The sequence below is a fragment of the Myotis davidii genome, unplaced genomic scaffold, assembly GCF_000327345.1.
Source record: "Myotis davidii unplaced genomic scaffold, ASM32734v1 scaffold482, whole genome shotgun sequence".
Classification (NCBI taxonomy): domain Eukaryota; kingdom Metazoa; phylum Chordata; class Mammalia; order Chiroptera; family Vespertilionidae; genus Myotis; species Myotis davidii.
This window is the reverse complement of record NW_006293550.1, coordinates 621,325-630,826: the sequence shown is the minus strand read 5'-3', so window position 1 is coordinate 630,826 and position 9,502 is coordinate 621,325. Positions and strand designations below refer to the sequence as shown.

Here is a 9,502-nt window from a genome sequence, read left to right as displayed (position 1 = left end):
AGAGGAGGAGGAGGAGGAGGGATAGTCCAGTTCGTGTATAAGGTCTGGGAGGGCCACTGGAGGGTCATCCCGTACGATGTGCCCCCTGACTGGCTGAAAGACAACGATAACCTGCTCCACGGCCACAGCCCGCCCATGCCCTCCTTCCGGGCTTGCTTCCGGAGCATCTTCCGCATCCACACAGAGACCGGCAATATCTGGACCCATCTGCTTGGTTTTGTGCTGTTTCTGTTCCTGGGAATCTTGACCCTGCTGAGACCAAACATGTACTTCATGGCGCCCCTGCAGGAGAAGGTGGTGGTCGGCATGTTCTTCCTGAGCACGGTGCTCTGCCTCAGCTTCTCTTGGCTCTTTCACACCGTCTACTGTCACTCAGAGGAAGTCTCTCGGATTTTTTCCAAACTGGACTATTCAGGGATTGCCCTGCTGATTATGGGGAGCTTTGTCCCCTGGCTCTATTACTCCTTCTGCTGCTCCCCACAGCCACGGCTCATCTACCTCTCCATCATCTGTGTCCTGGGCATTTCCGCCATCACTGTGGCACAGTGGGACCGGTTTGCCTCTCCTAAGCACCGGCAGACAAGGGCAGGGGTGTTCCTGGGCCTGGGCCTGAGCGGCGTCGTGCCCACCATGCACTTTACCATCGCCGAGGGCTTCGTCAAGGCCACCACCGTGGGCCAGATGGGCTGGTTCTTCCCCATGGCTCTGATGTCCATCACCGGGGCTGGCCTCTATGCTGCTCGAATTCCTGAGCGCTTCTTTCCTGGGAAGTTTGACATACGGTTCCAGTCGCATCCGATTTTTCATGTCCTGGTGGTGGCAGCAGCCTTCGTCCACTTCTATGGGGTCTCCAACCTTCAGGAATTCCGCTTCCCTCCTCCAACCATTTTGGGGAAAAATGATGCACTGGGACGCTAAAACTTCCCAGGAAAGAAGCGCTCAGGAATTCGAACAGCATAGAGGCCAGCTCCTGGCTCTTTCACACCATCTACTGTCACTCAGAGACTACAGAAATTCTATTTCTGGAAGAAAATGTCCTTCCCTTACCCCCGTCCTTCCTTTGTAACCTGGCTTGGAACAAGCCATCCATATTGTAGCACACTTTTCAGAAACGATCATAGCACTTCCGTCTCTGGGGCCTGGATCTGCTGACAGCAGGAAGAAGGCGTCTCCAGAAAAAGAGCTAAATGAAACGGAGGCAAACAATTTATTAGATAAAGAGTTTTAAAAAATGGTTATAAAGATGCTCAAGGAACTCTGAGAATTACAACAGCATGAAAAGGACATAGAAACCATGAAAAAGAGCCGTCAGAAATAGAGAATACAATATCTGAAATGAAGAATAAACTAGAAGGAATAAACAGTAAGTTGGATGAAACAAAGGATTGAATCAGTGATTAGGAAGACAAGGTAGCAGAAAACACGCAATCAGAGCAGTGGAGGGGGGAGAGGGGAGGAGGAGGAGGAGGGGGAGAGGAGAGAGATATTTAATATTTAATACTAAGCTTTAAAAAGAAATTTGCTATCATTGCTGTGTATCCTGATGCAAAGGCTATGATGATAATAAAAGGAAGTGCAGAAGACAATTAGCATTCAAAAAAATTAAAATGTTCATACTACCCAAAGCAATCTGTATATTCAATGCAATTCTTATCAAGATACCAATGGCATAGAACTAGAACAAATATACCAAAAATTTGTGTGGAACCACAGAAGACACCAAATAGCTACACCAATCTTGGGAAAGACCGAAGTTGAAGGAATCATGCTACTTAATATCAAATTATACTGGTAGTACAAGGTCACAGTAATTAAAAGAGCATGGTACTGGCATAACCTTAGACATATAGATCAATGGAACAGACTAGACAGCCCAGAAATAAACCCATGCCTTATGGTCAAATAATATTTGACAAAGAAGGCAAGACATACAATGGATAGTCTATTCGATAAATGGTGTTGGGAAAACTGGACAGAGACATGCAAAAAAATGAAAATACACGTATACAAGAAAACCTAAAATGGATTAAAACCTTAAATGTTAGACTTGACATCATAAAAATCTTAGAAGAAAACATAGGCAGTACAATCTTGGACATTTTTCATAACAATATATCTTCTGATATATCTTTCTGGAAAGGACAACAAAAGAAAAAATGAACAAATGGGATTATATCAAACTAAAATGTTCTTGCACTACAAAGGAAACCATCAACAAAATAAGACAACCCACTGAGTGGGAGAACATATTTGCCAATGATATATCTTAAAGGGGTTAATTTCCAAATTTTAGAAAGAACTTCTACATCTCAACACCAAAAATAACCCCCCAAACAATAAAATTAAAATATGGGGGAAGGACCTGAATAGACACTTCTCCAAAGAGGACATTCAGGTGTCCAATAGACATATGAAAAGATGCTCAAGGTCACTAATTATCAGAGAAATGGAAATTAAAAGTACAGTGAGATAACACTTGTTTGTTGATTTCTTGATGATAGCCTGTCAGAATGGCTATCATCAAGAAATTAACAGACAACAAGTGTTGTCGAGGATGTGGAGAAAAGGGAACCCTTGTGCACTGTTGGTGGGAACACATTTTGGTGCAGCCACCATGGAAAGCAGTATGAAGTTACCTCAAAAAATTAAAGATGGCCCAGCTGATGTGGCTCAGTGGTTGAGCATCGACCCAGGAACCAAGTGGTCACTGGTTTAATTCCCAGTCAGGGCACATGCCCGAGTTGCGGGCTTAATCGCCTGTGAGAGAGTGCAGCCAATTGATGTTTCTCTGCCATTAATATTTCTATCTCTCTATCCCTCTCCCTTCCTCTCTCTTTAAAAAATCAACCAAAACATTTAAAAAATTAAAAATGGAACTTCCTTATGTCCCAGTGATTCCTAAACACTAATTAGAAAGAATATATTTATCCCTATGTTCATAGTAGTGTTATTTACAATAGTCAAGATTTGGAAGCAACCCAAGTGCCCATCAGTAGATGAGAAGATAAAAAAGCTGTGATCCATGTACACAATGGAGTACTACTTGGCCGAAAAAAGATGGAAATCTTATTATTTGTGACAGCATCGAGGGACCTGGAGAGTATTATACTAAGTGAAATTAGCCAGATAGAGAAAGGTAAGTACCATATGACTTCTCTTATATGTGGAATCTAGTGAACAAAATAAACTAATAAACAAAGTGGAGATAGACTCATAGATAGACAAGACTGAGAGCTGTAATAGGGGTGGGGTAAGAAGGGTTAATGGATTAAGCAAAGGAAAAAAAGAAAGACTCATGGACACTCTCAACAGTATGGTAATTACCAGATGGGAAGGGGCATGGGGAGAGGTAAAAATGGGAAAAGTGGGGGGCGGGGGATAGTAATGGAAAGAGATTTGACTTACGGTGGTGAACACACAAAACAATATACAAACGATGTATTATAGAACTGTTTACCTGAAACCTAATTTCATTAACTAATGCCACCTCAATAAATTCAATAACAAAAAAAGAGAAATTAAAAAACAAACAAAGTGACCCAAACTTATTGTTTGGGATACTGTTTAAGTAACGGGCCACATTTTTCACTCTATAATTAGAGTTCTACTAGAGAATCTGATGTTATTTTTTATCTAATTGTTCTAGATATTTAAAAGTATAGTCTTGTTGTTACTTACCCCTATGTGAAAAAGGTATTCTGTACTGCTTAGTTTTTCCATAGAAATTTGAAATAAAAGTGAAACTATTTTCAAAAGCTTGTGCATTGTACTAAGAGTTGTAAATTAATAGAGAATCCACTATATTATGGGCATGCTTAGTCATGCATACAGTGTGGGAAAATTTCAAAATGAAAAAGGTTCAATAATAAGGTTGGAATGCCAATGGATAAATTCATAATTGTCTTCTGGAGGATACTTCAGACGCACAAGGAATATCAAGGGCAGAACAGCAGACAAGAATGTCTTAAAATGGAAAAAGAAATTGTACTTCAGCACATCAAGGACAGTCAAAAATAGATTATGAAAGCAGACTTGCAGAAACTATAAAAAAATCTTATTCTATATAAACTTATCAGTTACTCCAGAGTTTTTTTTTTCTCTTTTTGAAATGTGAAAAATAATATGACTCAGAAATACTTGTACCTTCAACTTGATCTATGACATTAAATGAGTCTTGGACTTTCTAAGCCTTGGCTGCCTAATTTTTTAAGTAAAAAGTTATTTTTAAGAAAATTGAGTATATTTTGAGACATTACTCTATTTCAGGCATTGCTTTAGGTATTTATATATTTGTTATTTTATGTACTCCAATCTTTTTTTTTCTCTAAAAGTTCTCTAACTGTAACTGAGATTCAGGTAAAGGGCTAACTCTGTTTACAAAAGTCAAGAAGGAAAATAGACAGTAGTGGAGAACCAAGCAGACCTAAGACGAATTGATAAATAGAAGAGTAAGTCTGAGTAGGCAATGGGGCTGATTAGGGAGAAGCAGACAGAAGGGCCTGGTTGGAGAGGACAGCTGCCCGATTTAGTTCACGTTCTTGGCAATTAACATTCATTTTGCTAAACTGGCATTCCTATTAAGCCAACATGCCAGCAAGCCTGGTTGCTTCTGTTTATTTTTTGCAGAAAACCAGTCTTTGTTTCCAAGCATGCAGTTTTTCACTCTTATGTACCTCACACGTTGGTAATATAGGTCCCCCTTATTAAAAGCAAATAGTCTCTGAGGCCTCAGTGTTTTATCAAGTATTTAAAATAGAATGGTATGTTAAGTTCTGTATGTGTATAGTTTTATACAACTCTAAAGCCTACAAAACCTTATAAGGTTTTTAAAAGTTGAAATTAACAGCATTAATTTAACAGCTCCGGTGGTACTGTCCTGTTGAAACTCTAGCACCACTTGAAATCCAAGCATGGTACTTAATATATAGGGCTTTGAAGTTCAGCCTGTCTCAGCTACCACGCATCATATAATCTCTCACTTCTTTCACCAGTTTTCTCTCTTTGGACTGTAGAAGAAAAACCCTTCATTTTTGTGGTGTCCTATTTTGTCTCCAACTTTTCATGAGTACAGAATTTATATATTAAGAACACTTTGGGGGTTTTTAAATTATTATGTAACAGATATTAAAATAGTACTGCTTGATTTAACTAGATGATAACAGAAACATCTTTAGGACTGTAATATTATTGTAATCATCTAGATGATGCAGAGTATGCCTACATTTTACTTTTTAAATTTAGAATAGCTTTAAATGGAATGTAAAATTACCCAAATTCTTTTCGGGAGCTCAGTTACTTGAGGATTATCTGAGAACCATCAAGTCCATGAGCTTCGGTGTGAGAAACATTTCTCTGGTCTTTACGAACACTCCTGAATAGGAAAATGTGGAGTCTACTCTGACAAGTATGTCTCAGAGGGTTTGCCAGGAGAAAGAAAGCACAGGAAAGTCATAATTTGAATAAAAGAAAAAACATATTTTGTACACAGCCTTTCTTTACGAAAGGTTCCTTCCAAGCCAGGGACATTTTTTTCTTGCTAATGGAAAAGGTGGTCATGTAGTTTATTGTCCAACCAGGATATGTTTGAGAGTGGAAGGGCAAGCTATTAATAATGGACAACCAACCCTAACTGGTTTGGCTCAGTGGATAGAGCATCGGCCTGTGGACTGAAGGGTCCCAGGTTCGATTCCAGTCAAGGGTATGTTTCTTGGTTGTGGGCGCATCCCCAGTAGGGGGTGTGCAGGAGGCAGCTCATCGATGTTTCTAAATCTCTATCCCTCTCCCTTCATCACTGTAAAAAAAAAATCAATAAAATATATTAAAAAAATAATGGACAGCCAGTGTAACCAGGACTATCATGGGCACACAGATCACGTGGTCTTCCCAAATGAGCATGGGGCAGGGTGAGGGTGGGCACTCATTCATTTGAATAAATCAATAGCTCTCGTGCTTCATGAGAAGGGCTGGTGTCCTCCCTGCACACTTTCCTACAGCCCCCTTTCGGCAGAAATAAGATGCTCCCCCATCTGAGCACAAATAAAAGTCTCTAATGACAAAATGACTTCTTTTCCACTTCTCTGCCTGAAATCTAAAGCACGAGGATCTCCTCTTAATCAACAGCTCAGATGCAGCACTCCGAGCACTCGCTAATGACTTTCCTCTGATGTTATTTGTTTAAGGAGCTTTGACAAGATCCCAGCTGAGATCATTGATAGTCAAGATGAATAGTTAAGCTATGGTAGTGGCTTTCAAACTTTTGTAAAACTATGTGAATCACATTTGCCAAATGACACACACATGCAAACCCATAGACATACAAAAATTTCTACTCCACAATATCCTTAAACTTAAGATGTACCTGCTCATATAATTTTTTTTTAAAAAAATGATGTGACTCATTAAGTTGAATTCATGACCCACTAATGGTTTGTGGTTTGCAGTTTGAGAACACTACTAACCAGCCATTCCCTTCTGTATGAAGTTAAGTAAAAGGATACATAACTGTACTATGTTAATTGATTTCCATGTGTCCTTACAGAACTTCAATTTACTCTTTTGTTCTTGGTTTAAGTAAGAGTCACTTTCAACACATTAAAAAAAAAACCCCTTCTATAAGACATGGTGCATTATGTCATTCAAAGTCCTCCCCATATAAGGACCCTTATGAACTTCTGTTAGATTTCAATGAATGTTTTTAGGTTAGGAAACCTATGTAAATTAAGATTTTTTTCCCCTCATTTTGCTTGGGTGGTGAGTAACATAGCTAAATACTATCATCAGTTGCAGCAGATATTTTTATCTCCCTTCACATACCCCATTCTCCACATGGTTTTTATTCTCCCTTTATCCTCCTTTTTTGATAAAATGATCATATTAAAGAAGATGTACTGGCTAAGGGAATATGTACTAGACTTAAACGGCTGAGTTTGTGATGTCAGGCAAATTACTTAACCTCTTTGTATCTTAATTTTCTCACCAGTAAAATTAGGATAATAATAATATCTATATAATGTAAGTTTTTGTTATAGCTAAAAGAGATAATACTTTTAAATTCTTAGAATATTGCTTAGCCTATAGTAAGGGGAAAATGATGAAGCAATTACCAGTGCCATCTTTAGAAGCAAATATACAATAAGTTAAGGATCCCTTATTTCCCAGGGTTACAGAATCAGGCAAGTTCCATAAGCACCTGAGTGAGCATATGTGTCCCTGCATTTCATTTTATAGATGTCCCTTTGTCAAATGAATTAGCAGATGAATGTTTTGTCTTGGAATCTTGAGGCTGGGTAATTCCACCCTACCTCTTACTCCTTCATGATATTTATGTCTGAGTTTATTTTCCCATCAGTATGCAAGAAGCTTGAGGGTCAGGGACTGTCTTATTAATTTTTGGATTCCCCTGGCACTTCATTCAGTGTTTTCCTATAGTAGGCATTTCATTAATCTTTAATAAAATTAATTAATTAAACAGGTTCCTTTCAATGTCAATAAAGCAAAAACAGCCTCAGTAAAAAGGAGTGAAAATCCCCACAGAGTTTGATGAAAGCACAGAGAATTTGATATTCAGAACATTAGCTGAGGCCATGAGACCAAAGGAGAATGCTCAACTTTCCTATCAGCCATGTTTAAGAACATGGGCTTTGTTAGTACAAGTGGATATAAAATCCTTTCTCCATCACTTCATAGTTAGCAAACTTGGGCAAGTTATATAACTCCTTTAAATGTCAGATCCTTTACCTCTACACTAAGGACAGTTAAAAGATCATGAATTTGAAGTGCTGAGCACAATGTCTTATATATAGAAAACAGATGTATTAAGTTTTCTTTTACTGTGTCACAAATTATTGCAGACTTAGCAGCTTAAAAAACAAAAAATTTATTATCGCAGTTTTCATAAATCAAGAGTTAAGCATATTTTCATTGGGCCCTCTGTATATGGTTTCAAATGGCTAAAATGAAGGTATAAGCCATGTCTAGAGATTTGACTAGGGAGAGATGTTTCTCTAAGCTCCCTTAGTTTATTGGTGTAATTTTTATGCTAGCTGTTGGCTCGAACCACTCTCAGCAGCTAGAAGTCACTGATAGATTCTTGCCACATGGCCCCCTCCATAGGCCCTCTCACTCTATGAATTTTTAAAAAATAATTCTTTATTGTTGAAAGTATTACACCTGACCCCCTTCCCCCCGATTAACCCCCTCCAGTCTGCTAGCAAGCTAATTTTTCAGGTGATAATTTTGCACTCTATTCCATGCTTCCATGTCTCTGGATCCACTCTGTTTATCAGTTTATTTTGTTACTTAGATTCCACACATGTCACTCTATGAATTTCTTAATCTCTTCCTTCAGGAAAGCTTCTCAGCCCCTGCAAGAACTCACTTGATTAGGTCAGACCCACCTAGCATAATCTCCCTTCTGATGAATTCAGAGTCACTTATCAGTAAACCAATCATGGGAGGAATATTCCATCATAGTCTCAGTTTTGTTTCACACTCAAGAAGAGGAAATTATATAAGGGTGTGGGTCATAGGAGGTGGTAATCTTAGAATTCTGCTTAACACAAGAAGTAATTTCAGATCCCCTCTGAACAATAAGTTTTAGGAAACAAGTGACTAAAAAGAGAGAATCACATTTGATTCCACCATTCCATACTCAGTGAGAGTTTATACTGTAGTGAGTATAGGATGAGTATAAGATGAGTGGCTAATGTACTCTCACTGGAGGCCTTTGTTACTGTAAACATCTTGCCACTCTGAGTATGATTCTATTATTTATATACACATAATAATTAGATAACATGGCCCTTAACTATTTAATCTAGGGTGCTAAATTGAAGAACCAGCATTTTTTTCTAAGTTCGGAGGAAAAGCTGGATATATTACATTTATTGGCAGCTTGTAGATCCCCAATATAGCAGTTTCCTAAGAGATTTTTTAATTTTTTTCAATATTTTATATGCTATTTACATTTAATACTCTGTTCCCAAAATTTAATAAAGAAACCACCTTACTATATTATTCCTATTACAATTATTATCATCTAGGACACCTTGAGATAACTAGTGAGAGTAATATGATTGAAATGGTAAAGAGTTATGAAGATATTGGTTGTCTCTTTTTAAAATCGGTACTGTACCAAGTTGTTTAGACAGAAAATTTGTTATAACTTTCACTTGAGTTATAGTCAACATTGTAGGAAGTACAAATTATGCAATTACCTTTATTATTAATAAACTAGGGGCCCGGTGCACGAAATTCGTGCACTGGGTGTGTGTGTGTGGGGAGTGTCCCTCAGCCCAGCCTGCCCCCTCTCACATACTGGGAGCCCTCAGGCGTTGACCCCCATCACCCTCCAATTGCAGGATCAGCCCCTTGCCCAGGCCTGACGCCTCTGACAGAGGGCAGGGGACCCTCATTTCCCCCCATCACTGGTTCTGCCCCCAGCCCAGGCCTGATGCCTCTGGCCCAGGCATCATGCCTGGACAGGGGACCCCCAGACCCATCC

The 9,502-nt window shown here is 38.8% G+C and overlaps 1 pseudogene; it reads left to right on the top strand.

Moving 5' to 3' along the window:
• LOC102775151 overlaps nt 1-918 on the top strand; it is a 1,889-nt pseudogene extending 971 nt beyond the window's left edge.
• Nucleotides 919-9,502: the final 8,584 nt, after the last annotated feature.